This window comes from Lactuca saligna, chromosome 6, assembly GCF_052625555.1.
Source record: "Lactuca saligna cultivar CGN05327 chromosome 6, ASM5262555v1, whole genome shotgun sequence".
NCBI lineage: Eukaryota > Viridiplantae > Streptophyta > Magnoliopsida > Asterales > Asteraceae > Lactuca > Lactuca saligna.
The window spans coordinates 116,215,374-116,231,727 of record NC_136422.1 but is presented as its reverse complement, the minus strand read 5'-3'; positions in this window follow the sequence as shown (position 1 = coordinate 116,231,727).

Sequence of the window (16,354 nt, the reverse complement as noted above, 5' to 3'; positions counted from 1 at the left end):
ATTGTGCCATCATTTACCATATTAGTACATGATGCTCCATCTTCATTCCCTTGTTGTGCCATGGTGATCCATGTATGCTTAGAAGATGATGATGCTCAAGAAATATTGTACCGTCCTAAAATTTAAGACTAAAATTTTCGATATTTAAATTAATAAAATCGTTATCCAAGACAACATCATCAAAACCATAGTGAATCAAAGTGTATCAATAACATCCAAATATATCAAAGTAATATAAAATATGGAGCGATGTGGTCTGAGCACTGCAATCATCACAGGCTCTTCCCCTTCGAATCAGAAGTACCTGAAACATAAACTGATAACCGTAAGAACAAAGCTTAGTGAGTTCCCTAAATACCACATACCATACATATCAAACATATAATGGGCCCCGCCCGTCATCAGGCCCCGCTCAATATACAAATCTGTCTGCCATCGGGCCCCGCCTGATATACATATAAACATATAAACACATAACACATGAAATAATCATAAAGATACATAGTATACAAAATGGTCATTAGGCCCAACCCTGTAAGCATACCAGTTGATAACACATGCAAGAGTAAGGTAGACATCTAACATCCTAAACATAACAAATCATGGGTCGGTGTTGGTGCCATCAACCCACCAAACAGAATGAGGAAACTCACCTCAAGCCACTGAATCTCTCAATAAAATCTCGGTCTATTGATCAAGAAAATCCTTACGCACTAGCACCATCATATATTATCCAGTTAATAATTAGATCTTAACCTATAATCAAGAATCTGAATTACTTGTCTAATATCCAGGCTAAAAGAGCATTTTACCCTTTTCTTACTTGAAAAAACCAAGGCCCAAGCCATTTTCTCAAAAAGCCCATTTTCCTAAGTGGCATCCCAAGGCCCAATATGCCCCAACTTCCTAACTAGGCCCAAAAATCATCATGGACCTAATTCCAAGAAAGCCCACAATCTATCCATGGCCTAAAGTCAGAATTACAAAGGCCCAACAAGGCCCAAACCCTAAAAGGCCCAAAATGGACATCCTAGGGAGTACGCCCTACATACTAGATACAACACCCCATGTACTCACCCACGAAGCACAACGTACAAGCTATTGATGCATGATACCAGTATTACGTTGAGCGTACTCCTATGTATACCTAACGTACTCATCAGAGGCCAAAAATCCATATTAAGTTCTTACTGGGTTAAGACAAGTCATTCAAACACATATTTGATCCCTAGGAAAGGTCTTAAACCATAAAGTTGCCAACTGTACTCCCTTGCATGCCATAATGAGATCTAAAACCCATTTTTATCCCTCTAAACCCATAATATCAACATCAACTTAATCATAACTCACCCAAACCCATCAAGATGACATTTTTATGAACCCACAACCTCAAAAGTGCTAAGATCCAATATTCTAAGCTCTTGGAGTAGCTCATACACAAAAAGATGACTCTAAGGACCAAAATAAACCCAAAACATACCCTAGGCTAGAGCTAACACATAGACTCAACAAGTTAGAAACTTTATACCTCTTAGAAGTTGATGAAGATGACTAGAACATGGATCCACAATCACGAAATAAACCCAAAACATATCCTAGGCTAGATCTAACACATAGAGTCAACAAGAACTCCTTCTTCTCCATGGCACACCGAAATCACACCAAAAACCTCAAAATGCTCAAATTGAAGCTAGTGATTCGAATCGAGGGTTTAATGGGATGGAGGCTAAAGATAATAGGGGTTGGGGTGGAGCTAAGATCATTAGATAGGATCCAAAACCCTAAATTAGGGTTTGCAAGAGGCTGGAGTATGCCATGTATACTCCCAGTATGCCCAACATACTCTAAATGATGCCCACGATCCTTCTGCCAAGTACACCCAACATAATAGGCTTAGTCTTAAACCCACCAAATTCCAAAGGCCATAACATCTTTGTTATAAGATTGATTTCGACGATCCTTATATCCACGGAAAGTTAATGAAAAGCTCCATACTTCTATCAACTCCCCATTGCCATAAAGCTTTCTGAACTGATATCCAAAATTCATGAAAATCCTAAACTGTCACTTTACCGATATACTCTTGGACTCCAAAACACAAACCAAAGTCCCAGATCCTCTAACCTACATTATCCACACATAAAGGGCTCTACGTCTCTTTCCTAAATTCCCTAAGCCTTATGATAACCGGTCTTTGGGTCATGACCCCAAATTATGAAATGATCCAAAATAGCATGTTACAACTCTCCCCCACTTAAATTAGATTTCGTCCTCAAAATCACCAAGCAACCAACATTCATATTGCAACCACACTGCAAGCGGATACATGTGCACGTTCATCATTCCTAACAACCTTTAGTTGTCTACATGATTCAAACCAGCTCATCACCGAATCTCCCGATTCCCACAAGGCACTAACACCTAGATAAGCCAAGAAGCTAACGATCTGAGATCTAAGAGTCTCAATCAAAAGACTATCGGGTCTTACCCATATAAATCATACATCCACTAGTTCTTGATACATCGTGGCATCTACTATCAACCAAACGATAGGCTCCCGATATTGAACCGATCTTATCGTCATCACATCCATATCCTGAAGACTCGCGACCAACACCATCAGGACCTAAAGATACCTAACCATCAGTACACCAAAGTGTAGGGACCCAAACATAACCCACTCAATGTTCTCCGAACACATCATGGGTCATACTCTTCTATCATGCATAATTATGATGGATTTTGAGCACTATAACATCCCAATGGTGCACATACAACCCTAATGCTTTGGATCTAATTTTTCTCAAGTTATACATGTAATTTCATTTTATCCGACGCATATACCCTAGCTAGCATGCAATTGGAGATATACAACATAAAAACTAGTTAGATTAATACCTCTTAGTTGTAGCTTGTAGTTCTCTATCTTCCAAGAGCTTAGTACCTCAAGTGTGATACCTCTAATAAGGTACAAACACCAAAAGCAAAAGGAGGCTTATGTGAGAGAGAGGTTAGGAAGCACAAATCGGCTAGGGTTTCACCTTTTTATTCTTATGACCAATTTTAGGAAGCTAGGGGTTTAATTTATAGTGTGGAATCCTTAGGGTTTCATACATAAAACCCTAAAACCTTTGTTATTCTAGTGATCCATATGATAGGCCCTTTGGACTAACTCTTCATGGACTCTCACATAGATTTAGCCCATACCTAATCAATATGGATCATTAGCCCAAACTATAAATATTACTGATTTACCTAATCAGTCCCTATAAATTTAATCAGTCTCTTTTGATCACTAAATTAATTCCAAATTAATTCTTGATCAGTAGTAATATGTTATTCTTATAATATATTAATAAATCATAAATAAGCTCTTTCTCAAATATCCATCCTATTAAATTGCTCCAGTGAAGGCAACCCAAAAGGACCATGCTACTATTGGGTCAAGTAGATACTAATTATAGTTATGGGCTTAGGCACATAATCCAACAAATTCCTTACACAACACAGACTGATATCAACATAAAACTAGATGAAAACATGGTCGCACACAACTAGAGGAGGATTTAGACAATCATACTCTTGTCCCGATTTGAAGGTTATAACCCAAATTATCACCATGCAAACAATACTAATCAAGAGTTCTCAAGTTATCTTACTCAGTCCACTTGTACCTCTTCTATACATAATCGAGGAACAACTACAATGTATTCCCTAAAGGGGGGGGGGCACATACCCAATCTTGGATTTTCTGCATCCTCACAACCTTACCCAAAGGGTGAGGTACTAAAAAATTTAACAAAATGACAAACCTCAACCATTAACAGAAACATCCTCATGAATGATCAACACAATATCGCACACCTAGATTGAAACCAAACAGATTCCATCAATTCGTAACTAGCTCGAGAAAACTCCCAAGGTGGTATATAAATGTTGCCAAAACCTAAGCCTTCTATGCACCAAAATTCCACACCACAATTGAGGGTAAACATACCCAGAAACCAAAGAAAATATAAAACACACGAAGCTTGATGGTAGGTTGATGCATCCATTGAACTTCAACTGACACAACTTGAAACTTTCAAAGAACCTCTATTTTTTATGATGAATGAAAAGAATAAAGATTGAGACTGCATTGAGAACTAACTCGGTAACCCAATATGCTTCTTGCATAGTATCCATGTGAGACTAAACATAAAAAACTCTAAACCTGATTTACCGATGAATATTGCTCACCCTAGAATAGGTATAGCAATCTATATAACAAGTCGAGGAATCCCTCAACACTCGATGCTTAACTTAAGCATCCCAAATGCCTCTTCATCTATTCAACGACATTCTGAAAGGAACCACTAGCTACAATAAGCTCCTTATCCAATATCATCTTGCCGTGAAGATGACTCTTGCATTGCTTAACACATACATCTAATGGTAACTTGCTCTGAACCTTCTTCTAGACCAAATCCTGAAACGAAGTTTCGTGTACCCGAACCACAAATCCTTATGACCCATTCTGTTGAAATCATACACTTAAACATATCAATAATCCTTCAACCAAAATAGCCAGTACTCTCCCACTTAGGGTTCAAAATACCCCCAAATGAAGTTGCATAAATACCACATCTCAAACTGGTCTTCCAGTTAATGACCAAGCGAACACAAACTTATCCCAAATATCAAATGGAAACCTCGAAAACCTCTCAATCATAACCACCTATAATATCAAAATCCCATACAGATGCAAAAAACAATAATTCTGTCCACTCATGACACTAATTCTCCGTCTAGAAACAAATGAACTACCACATACCTCGGCTAATTCCCAACACACAATCCATCGCGAGCATTATCCATAGTTAAAAGAATCATCATTCTCTTAGTCAGGATACATCAGAGACAACATAAGTTGCACTTAGTGATTCACTTCCCTTGGTTCCTGAAATAATCAACTAGCACCTGACCTAACTAATCCTAATAAAGAAGACCCCTAATCTCATCTCAAGGCAATTGTACCATAAAACCCTTTTGTGCATTCCTATGTTGTCATACCCATCGACAAAGAAAACCCAAAATCTTCTAAACACGTGTTTGGACTGCATCCCATCTCTGAAAATCACATGCATACTCTCTTTCTTCAATACGATCGCGGACAACCAAAAGTACATAAACCCTATAGATGATAGCGACATCCTAATCCATCTAGCAATAACTAAATTTTCGGCTGCAATCCTAGAGCCATTTAGCATAATTGCTTCCTTCTTGAGTACTGCGACTCAACTGTCACCACTTAAGCAAGGTCATCCAAACCTCAAAATCTGTAACACCGTAAAAATTTGAACAATTTTTCACTTTTGTAACCCTTAGAATATCATTTGAAAACATAAACAAATCGTTTTAACAACATTGTATCAATACAAAACCCAAGATCAAAATATAGATAAAGCTCCAGTATGCGTGTGTAATGATCATGCCGGCGCCTTCCCGCGATCATCGCTGGTACCTGAAACACATAACATATAACACTGTAAGCAGAAATACTTAGTGAGTTCCCCAAAATACCACTCTAACACATAATAGCAACTCAAGGCTGTAACTCTGTTGACCCTCAGGTCTATGTGTCTCAGTGGGGCCCTCTAGCCCCAACTTTCTATGGGCCCTCTGGCCCTAACTCTGTGGACCCAAAAGTCCTAACTCTATGGACTCGAAGGTCCTAACTCTGTAACTCTGAATCATACATAGCACATATCACAATAAATCATAGCACATAAATAACATGCAATTACACTGGCACATAACTCTAGAATACTCTATCACATAACTCTGTTACCACACTAGGTAAAGTATAGTGAGAAGACTCACCTCAGGCGTCTCGAGAAATCTCTGACTCGGTAGGAACACTTCCTAGTCTTCGCCTATTCACAAAAAATAAATACTCTTATAAATATAATTCTCAAGACTAGACTCAACCTGCCTTTGGCACTCTCAGGAAGGAAAAAGGCTATTTTACCCTCCTCTCAACACAAGTACTCCATTGACCAATCCCTAAAAGTCAATAGTCACACTTTGACCCTACTCGCTGAGTGCACTCTGGTGACTCGGCGAGTTCACACATGTCCTTTATCACTTTGTCCCGCTTGGCATGCCGAGTCCCTCCCTATGCTTGAATAGTCATACTAGGCATGAATTGCGGGGCCACCACAACTCAACTCGCCGAGTCGCAAGAACAACTCGGTGAGTGCCGCCTTGAACTCCAGTCCTCTAGCTCCCTTCTGACTCATTGAGTCATCCCCCAACTCAGCAAGTCTGTTTACTGAGCAATTTACGTGAAACCCTAACCCTACTCGCCGAGTCTCAAGAACAACTCGGCGAGTTCATGCCATGCACAAACTCTACTGGCCTCCTGAGGTCAGATCTGTTTCCCTAAATCAAAGATATCGCCTTCCCAAGCATGAATGTCACGTAAAGCTCGAAACTTGATGCTTGTATAACAACAACAAGGCATCAAAAGGATATTTAGTCCCAAAAATGGCAACCTAAGTCCAATAACCCCAAACTAATCCATAAAGCTCCAAGGGTTAAGGTCTCTGGACCTCTTTGAGTCCAGATCCAAGGCACAAACTCGAAGAGGGACCATTTGCTCCACATAATCACTCTCCAAAGGGGTTAGAAAACCCTAACTCTATAGATCAACACCAAAAATGAAGGAGGTTCGAACTATTACCTCAAAATGAAGTCTCTGAATCCCTGGAACTGCTAGAATCACACTCTCCCCTCTTGCTCTTGCACTTACTTCTTGCTAAACCAAAGATACAAGGATCAAAAGTGTCTTCTTCTTCCTTACAACGATTTGGCTCTCTTAGGGTTCTCTTAAGGGAGTGGTAGCCGCAATGAGAGGCTATAAGTGCCCTTATATAGGCTCCAAACCCGGGGATTTAGGATTTCATTAAACAGCGTGGACTCGCCAAGTCCAAAGCAAAGCTGGATGAACAATCGCGACCCTACTCGGTGAGTCTACGCATCAACTCGCCGAGTTCCTTCCCATAATTCAAAATAATTAAATAAAATAATATATACCTGGAAACACGGCTGTTACAATTCGCCCCCACTGGAATCGGACTTCGCCCTCGAAGTCTCACTCTGGAAATAACTCCGGATGCTGCTCCATTTCACGCTGCGGCTCCCAAGTTAGCTCAGACCCTTTCCGGTGCTGCCACTGAACCAAAACCAGAGGTACTTCCTTGTTCCTCAAAACCTTGATCTTCCGATGCCTGATCGCCACCGGTCTCTCAGCATAATTCAGGCTCACATCCACCTGAATGTCCTCTAATGGCACCACTGCCGACTCATCTTCTATACACTTCCGCAACTGCGATACGTGGCAAGTGTCATGAATCTGACCCAACTCTGCAGGTAGCTCCAAGCGATATGCTACCCTACCCACCCTCACGATCACTTTAAATGGCCCAATATACCGGGGTCCCAGCTTGCCCCTCTTTCTGAATCGGATCACTCCTTTCCAAGGAGATACTTTCAGAAGCACCAAATCACCGACCTGAAATTCGAGCTCGGACGCCTATCAGCATAACTCTTCTGGCGACTCTGAGCGGTCAACAACCTCTGCCTGACCTGCTGGATTTGCTCAGACGTCTGAAGCACTATCTCCGTGCTACCCATAACACGCTGCCCCACTTCTCCCCAACATATGGAGGTCCGACACCTCCTCCCATACAACAGCTCAAAGGGTGGCATACCAATGCTTGAATGATGGCTGTTGTTGTAGGAAAATTCCGCCAAGGGTAAGTACGTGTCCCAACTCCCACCGAAATCCAACACACATGCCCGGAGCATATCCTCGAGCGTCTGAATTGTCCGCTCACTTTGTCCGTCAATCTGGGGGTGGTACGCGGTACTGAAATGCACTTTAGTACCCAATTCCTCATGGAATTTCTTCCAGAATCTAGAGGTGAAACGCACATCTCGGTCTGAGACAATCGAGATCGGCACTCCATGCCGTGCTACCACTTCCCTCACATACATCTCCGCCAACCTCTCCGCTGAAGGACTCTCCCTAATAGCGAGGAAATGTGCGCTCTTCATCAATCGATCTACAATCACCCAAATTCAATCGACGCCCCTCGCAGTCCTTGGCAATTTGGTGATAAAATCCATGGTGATTTGTGCCCACTTCCACTCGGGAATCTCCAACAGATGCAACTTGCCGTGAGGTCTCTGATGCTCGGCCTTAACCCTGCGACATGTTAGACACCTCTCTACGAACCATGCAACGTCCCTCTTCATACAGGGCCACCAATACTCCCTTTTCAGGTCCAAATACATCTTAATGGCCCCAGGATGGATCGAGAACTTCGATCGATGAGCCTCTTCCATCAGAATGGTACGCATTCCGCCCACATGTGGTACCCAGATCCGACCCTGAAACGTCATAAGCCCCCGACCATCGGTGACGAACTCTGCTACTTGCCTGACAACCCGCTCTCTCTTTTGGTTTTGCGGCCTAACAGCCTCGGCCTGAGCTCCTCGAATGGTGTCCAACACCGGAGTCATCACCATCAACCTCATACAAATGTCAAGCATCGGAACACTCTCCGCCCTACGAATCAGGGCATCGGCCACCACATTGACTTTTCCCGGGTGGTACAGGTTCTCACAATCATAATCCTTTACCACATCCAGCCGTCTCCTCTGCCGCATATTCAGGTTGGGCTGATCCATCAAATACTTCAGGCTCTTGTGATCCGTATATATGGTACACCGAACCCCATATAAATAGTGACGCCAGATCTTGAGAGCAAACACCACCGCCCCCAACTCCAAATCATGGGTAGGATACCTCGTCTCATGAGGCTTCAGCTGCCTCGATGCATATGCTATCACATGACCCCTCTGCATAAGTACTGCTCCCAAACCCGATATCGACGCGTCACAATATACCACAAAATCCTCCATTCCCTCCGGAAGGGCTAACACCGAGGCTTTGCATAATCTCTGGCGAAGTGTCTCGAAGGAGGCATGCTGCTCTGGGCCCCAAGAAAAAACTACACCCTTCCGGGTCAACTTAGTGAGTGGCACAACGAGATGTCCCAAGACCTAGAAAACTCCTGATCTCTGTGGGTGACCTCGGTACCTCCCAACCCATCACTGCCTCAATTTTGGCGGGGTCGACCAAAATCCTTTCCTCGTTAACGAGATGTCCCAAGAACTGGACCTCTCGTAACCAGAAATCACACTTGGAGAACTTGGCATAAAGCCTCTCCGATCTCAAAACCCCTAGGATCTCCCTCAGATGCTCCTCATGCTGCTCCCTAGATCTCGAATACACCAAAATGTCGTCGATGAATACGATTACTGAGCGATCCAGCATCGGTCTGCACACCCTATTCATGAGGTCCATGAACACCGCTGGTGTGTTGGTGAGCCTGAAAGGCATCACCACGAACTTGTAATGCCCGTAACGAGTCCTAAATGCTATCTTCTGAATATCCTCATCTCGCACCCTCACCTGATGATATCCAGACCTCAAGTCAATCTTGGAAAACCAAGATGCTCCCTGCAACTGATCGCACAAATCGTCAATCCTCGGCAACGGGTAACGGTTCTTGACCGTTAATTTGTTCAACTCCCGATATTCAATGCACATCCGGTGTGAACCATCCTTTTTCTTGACAAAAAGGATAGGAGCTCCCCACGGTGAACTACTCGGCCGAATAAATCCCTTCCCCAGCAGCTCCTGCAGCTGCGAGGATAGTTCCTGCATCTCTGGTGGCGCAAGGCGATAGGGCGCCTTGGCGATAGGCGCGGCCCCCGGAACCAAATCGATACTGAACTCCACCTGCCTCACAGGAGGTACGCCTGGAAACTCCTCTGGAAATACATCTGGAAACTCACACACTATCGGAACCTCCCTTACAGACCTCGGTCTCTCCGATTCAACCCTTGCGTCCATAACATATGCTATGAATCCCTTACATCCCTGCTGAAGGCTTTGCCTCGCCCTGGCGGCTGAGCAAAATGCTGAACCGGAACGTGTACCCTCGCCGTACATTGTAAGGACGCCCCCACTAGGGTCTCGCATGGTCACCAGCTATCGCTCGCAGTCGATGATTGCTCCAAATCTGCTCAACCAATCCATGCCTACGATGACACAGACATCCTCCATCGTAATAGGGACCAAATCTATCGGAAACTCAACCCCGAAAATCTCGAGTACACAACGATGTATCACCTCGGTGGCATACACCGCTCTCTCATCCGCTATGGAAACTCTCCGAGGTCGACTCATCGCCTCTCTACTAGTAGTGATGTGTCGGCTAAAGGCCAACGATACAAAAGATCGACTCGCACCCGAGTCAAATAACACTAAAGCAGGTACAAAATTCACAAGGAAGGTACCTACGCATAACATAATATAGGCACAATCATCACAGAATGTAAAAGAATACATGAAAGAGTACATACCGGCCACGACATCGAGCACTGTGCGGACCTCCTCTGCAATCAATTGGAAGGCTCTCCCACGTGCCTTCGGTGCTTCAACCTTCGCAGACTGAACTTTCGCAGCTCTCACCGCAGTTGGAGCTGATCCCGTAGATGCTCCCTGCACTAACCCCCGCAACTGTGGACACTCTGCCTTCCGGTGTCCAGCCTGGTTGCAATGAAAACAGACTGAAAAACCCGTAGGGCAATCCTTGGCCATGTGCCCCTCCTTGCCACACTTGTAGCAGGATCCTGCTCTGCAAATCCCCTCGTGGCTCTTGCCGCACTTGCCACAAGTGCGACCCTTCTGGTTCCCAGATCTCGAATCAGCGGATTTGACCCGCTTGGCTGCCGGTTGAGACTGAGACGGCCGCCGATCCCTTCCCTGAGACTCAGCCTCCTCCCTGGCTTGGGTCTCCAACTCTATTTCCCTCTTTCGGGCATTTGCCTGAAGTTTGGCAAATGTCTGGTACGTTGAGTTCGCCATGAACTCACGTATATCCCTCTTTAGAATGCTCAAATATCGACTCATGCGTGCCTACTCGGAGGACACGTGCTATGGGCAGAACATCGCCCGCTCATGAAACATCCTCGTGATCACCGTAACTGACTCAGTACCCTGCTTGAGGGTCGGAAACTCCTGGGCCAACCGCTCTCTCTCCACCTGGGGAACGTACTCATCTCGAAACATAGCGGTGAACCTCTCCTAGGTCACCGCAACAAGCTCAGCAGGTGTAAAGTGCGCAGTCACAAACTTCCACCAGTCCTTCGCTCCCAAACAAAGCTGGTTCAGCGCGAACCAGACTTTTAAATGCTCTGGAGATGAGCAAGTAAAGAAACACCCCTCTATGTCAGAAATCCATCTCATCGCCGTGATCGGGTCCTGGGTCCCGTCAAACTTCGGTGGTTTTGTGTTGCTGAACTCTCAGAACAACAACGCATCACCACCCTACGCCCTAGTCGCAGCTATAGCTGCAGTGGCTGCAGCAACATCAGCCTCAGAAAGAGCAGCATATCTCTCATCAAATGCCTCCATCAGAGTGGTCTTGATAGACCCGAACATCTCTGGTATCTCTGCCCTGATGGCCGCAGCCACCTCCTCCTGGATGATCCTACGGATCTCATCATCAGTCGAACTGCCGATCACTGGTGTGTGGCGCGTCCCAACCATGGCCTCCTTTTGAAATACAACATAAGAATATTAGAGACCCTTTTTTAGTATAAATACACTCGATAACTCCACCCTACTCGTTCCTTGGTGCCTAAAGGATTCTTACTTGGGCTGCGTACCAACCCGATATCTTCAGTACTACGGGCCCAATACTACCGTCCATACCGCGTTGGCATTCATCCCACGTCCTCTTCCTTGAGCCTCAATCCCAAGTACTCTACTCTTTCTATCATGTGCTACTCACTAACAAAACTCCCTCATAAGCACCTCGCTGCTATCTAAATCACTCTCAAGCATCTCTAGCAGCAAAACCCCTAGACTAAGGCATCATATATCAGGCCACTCTAGTCCGAATAAGAATACCTAGTCTACTCTAGTATGTATATCGTAACTCATCACATAGCATACATAAGATATCTGATAATCACTTATTAGGAGGGTATGTTAGGAAATCACCATTCGGGTGCTGGGTGATTGTACACACGACTCTGCTCTGTTTGTCTCAAAAACTCTTTTTTACTCTTTTTCAAAAATATTATTTTTATTTTTATTATTAAAAGTTTCCTCAAATCCCCAGTTTGAGTTCAGATATGCCCGAAGATATATCCGAATCCCTCAAACCAAGGCTCTGATACCAACTTGTAACACCGTAAAAATTTGAACAATTTTTCACTTTTGTAACCCTTAAAATATCATTTGAAAACATAAACAAGTCGTTATAAAAACATTGTATCAATACAAAACCTAAGATCAAAATGTAGATAAAGCTCCAGTATGCGTGTGTACGGATCATGCCGGCGCCTTCCCGCGATCGTCGATGGTACCTGAAACACATAACACATAACACTGTAAGCAAAAATTCTTATTGAGTTCCCCAAAATACCACTCTAACACATAATAGCCACTCGAGGATGTAAGTCTATTGACCCTCAGGTCTATGTGTCTTAGTGGGGCCCTCCAGCCCTAACTCTCTATGGGCCCTCTGGCCCTAACTCTGTGGACCCGAAAGTCCTAACTCTGTAGACCCGAAGGTCCTAACTCTGTAACTCTGAATCATACATAGCACATATCACAATAAATCATAGCACATAAATAACATGCAATTACACTGGCACATAACTCTAGAATACTCTATCACATAACTCTGTTACCACACTAGGTAAAGTATAGTGAGAAGACTCACCTCAGGCGTCTCGGGAAATCTATGACTTGGTAGGAATACTTCCTAGTCTTCGCCTATTCACATAAAATAAATACTCTTATAAATATAATTCTCAAGACTAGACTTAACCTGCCTTTGGCACTCTCAGGAGGGAAAAAGGCTATTTTACCCTCCTCTCAACACAAGTACTCCATTGACCAATCCCTAAAAGTCAACAGTCACACTTTGACCCTACTCGCCGAGTGCACTCTGGTGACTCGGTGAGTTCACACATGTCCTTTATCACTTTGTCCCGCTTGGCATGCCGAGTCCCTCCCTATGCTTGACAAGTCATACTAGGCATGAATTGCGGGGCCACCACAACTCAACTCACCGAGTCTCAAGAACAACTCGACGAGTGCCGCCTTGAACTCCAGTCCTCTAATTCCCTTCTGACTCACTGAGTCATCCCCCAACTCAGCAAGTCTGTTTATTGAGCAACTTACATGAAACCCTAACCCTACTCGCCGAGTCTCAAGAACAACTCGACGAGTTCATGCCATGCACAAACTCTACTGGCCTCCTGAGGTCAGATCTGTTTCCCTAAATCAAAGATATCGCCTTCCCAAGCATGAATGTCACGTAAAGCTCGAAACTTGATGCTTGTATAACAACAACAAGGCATCAAAAGGATATTTAGTCCCAAAAATGGCAACCTAAGTCCAATAACCCCAAACTAATCCATAAAGCTCCAAGGGTTAAGGTCTCTGGACCTCTTTGAGTCCAGATCCAAGGCACAAACTCGAAGAGGGACCATTTGCTCCACATAATCACTCTCCAAAGGGGTTAGAAAACCCTAACTCTATAGATCAACACCAAAAATGAAGGAGGTTCGAACTATTACCTCAAAATGAAGTCTCTGAATCCCTGGAACTGCTAGAATCACACTCTCCCCTCTTGCTCTTGCACTTACTTCTTGCTAAACCAAAGATACAAGGATCAAAAGTGTCTTCTTCTTCCTTACAACGATTTGGCTCTCTTAGGGTTCTCTTAAGGGAGTGGTAGCCGCAATGAGAGGCTATAAGTGCCCTTATATAGGCTCCAAACCCGGGGATTTAGGATTTCATTAAACAGCGTGGACTCGCCAAGTCCAAAGCAAAGCTGGATGAACAATCGCGACCCTACTCGGTGAGTCTACGCATCAACTCGCCGAGTTCCTTCCCATAATTCAAAATAATTAAATAAAATAATATATACCTGGAAACCCGACTGTTACTAAATCAACTACTTTCCATGCTCTTGCGCCATTGAAACCCAACAGACATGGTCACTGGGGTCCGAACAATCATCTTACCCATCCTCAACTTGGACGATCATAGTCGATAAACCGATAAAGGCAGAAATACACCACAACGAATAATGGTGCCAAACCATGCCAACTTCCTTAACGAGTTCTTTAGAATCCCCCAAATTTTCCTCGAGTCGAGTATGGATCATGTGCTTCTAGTAGTACGGGTCCCAATACTGCCTTCCACACTTATCCACAGTTTCCTCAAGAATCATCTCGGGTCCTCTAAGTAACCACTCTATCCGCATCTATCCTATCCATTCTTGTACACCCATTGTCAAATAAATACCCCTCACTAAACGGCATAGGCCAACCCACTACAACACATCCTAGGCTCTCGTAGGTTCCTAACCTCACCCTGCCATCAGTTGCTAAAGAACTCCCAATAATGTGAGTTAACTAGTTCATGAATACAGTCATATGCTTTAAAGCTTAGATAATCTTTCGAATGAAAGACTCATCCCTACAACGATTAGACTCAGACGAGAGCTGCATATTAGGGTTAAGCCCATCACTCTGATATTATTCAACCTATGCCACATGTGACTTAATATATTCACTTAATAGTTAATTCACACCATCTTGAGTCCCATAAAGCACAAAGCAAGCATCATCCATGTAGTAACACTCCAAGTTGTAGCTAAACAGAGGATATATTAATCTCACTTCGTACCAAGAAAGATTTAAAATCTAGCATAACACCCAATTCCTCTTAGGCTACAAGGCATCACATATCATGCCAATTCATCCACCAAACATTTCCGCAATTAAGAGATGTGAAACATGATATGGATCTAACTAAACAAATTGGGAAGATCCAGGCGATAAGCAACCCGACTCACCTAGGCCAAAAGCCTAAAAACGACCAATGCACCTAGGGAAACCACTACATTACTCCCCGCCATCAGCTGCATAAGGAACTCCCCTAACGTCCTCTAACTAGCTCACGGATACAATTACATATTGCCGACACAAGAGTTGCGCAATAGAGTTAATACCTAACCATAAAAAATTATCTAGTCTGAATAATATGTAACTTAATATACTCGCTAACTAGTTAGATGAGGTTAATGAAAGCTCCTAAAAGCACAAAGCAAGCAGCATTCGAGCATCGAGTAATCAAAACAAGCATAACCGAAACAAGCCACCCTATCACTGACTAATCAGTACTAGCATACAAGTATACAAGCTCATATAGTAGGCATATAAAGTCATCTCTGCTAACATTCTATCATGCAAATCCTGAGAAGATCCTTAGCTCTAACTAGCATGCAATTCATAGATTCACAAATCAAATCATACCATAAAACATGCATGGGCATTTTGGGAAAACCTACTTGAGCTCGGTCGATTACATGCACCACACCCTTTTTCTTTTTTAGAAAACCCCTTTTATAAAACATTTGTTTTTGAAAATTCTACCATACGCTTAGTTTGAGTTCAGACACACCCAAGGGTATGCCTAAATCGCTTAGTTTGAGTTCAGACACACCCAAGGGTATGCCTAAATCCATCAAACCAAGGCTATGATACCAACTTACAATGCCTTAAAATTTAAGAATAAAAATTTTGATTTTTAAATTAATAAAACCATTATCCAAGACAACATCATCAAAACCATAGTGAATGAAAGTGTATCAATAATATTCAAATATATCAAAATAATATAAAATGTGGAGCGATGTGGTGTGTGCACCGCAATTATTCCGAGATCTTCCCCTTTGAACCAGAAGTACATGAAACATAAACTAAAAACCGTAAGCACAAAGCTTAGTGAGTTCCCCAAAATACCACATACCATATATATATATATATATATATATATATATATATATATATATACACACACACACACACACACACACATTAATGGGCCCCACCCGTTGTCACACCCCCAAACCAAGGATGGCGGAAACGTCCGGGGGTGGTGGACTTCATGTAGAGTATCACAACAATGAGTATAATAGTGCTCAAAGTAAATACAACCAACACAAATATAATTGAAAACGTTACATCAAAGCACATGTTTACATGATTCACATCAATTACATTATGATACAAAATGAACTGTTTGACGATTTATCGTCCCATCCTCAAAACGTTGTTGATTTCCTGTTTTCACTGAATTCCTGAGAATACAAGTAGTTTTGAAAAGTGTCAACACAAAGGTTGGTGAGTTCATAAGAGATTTCGTTAG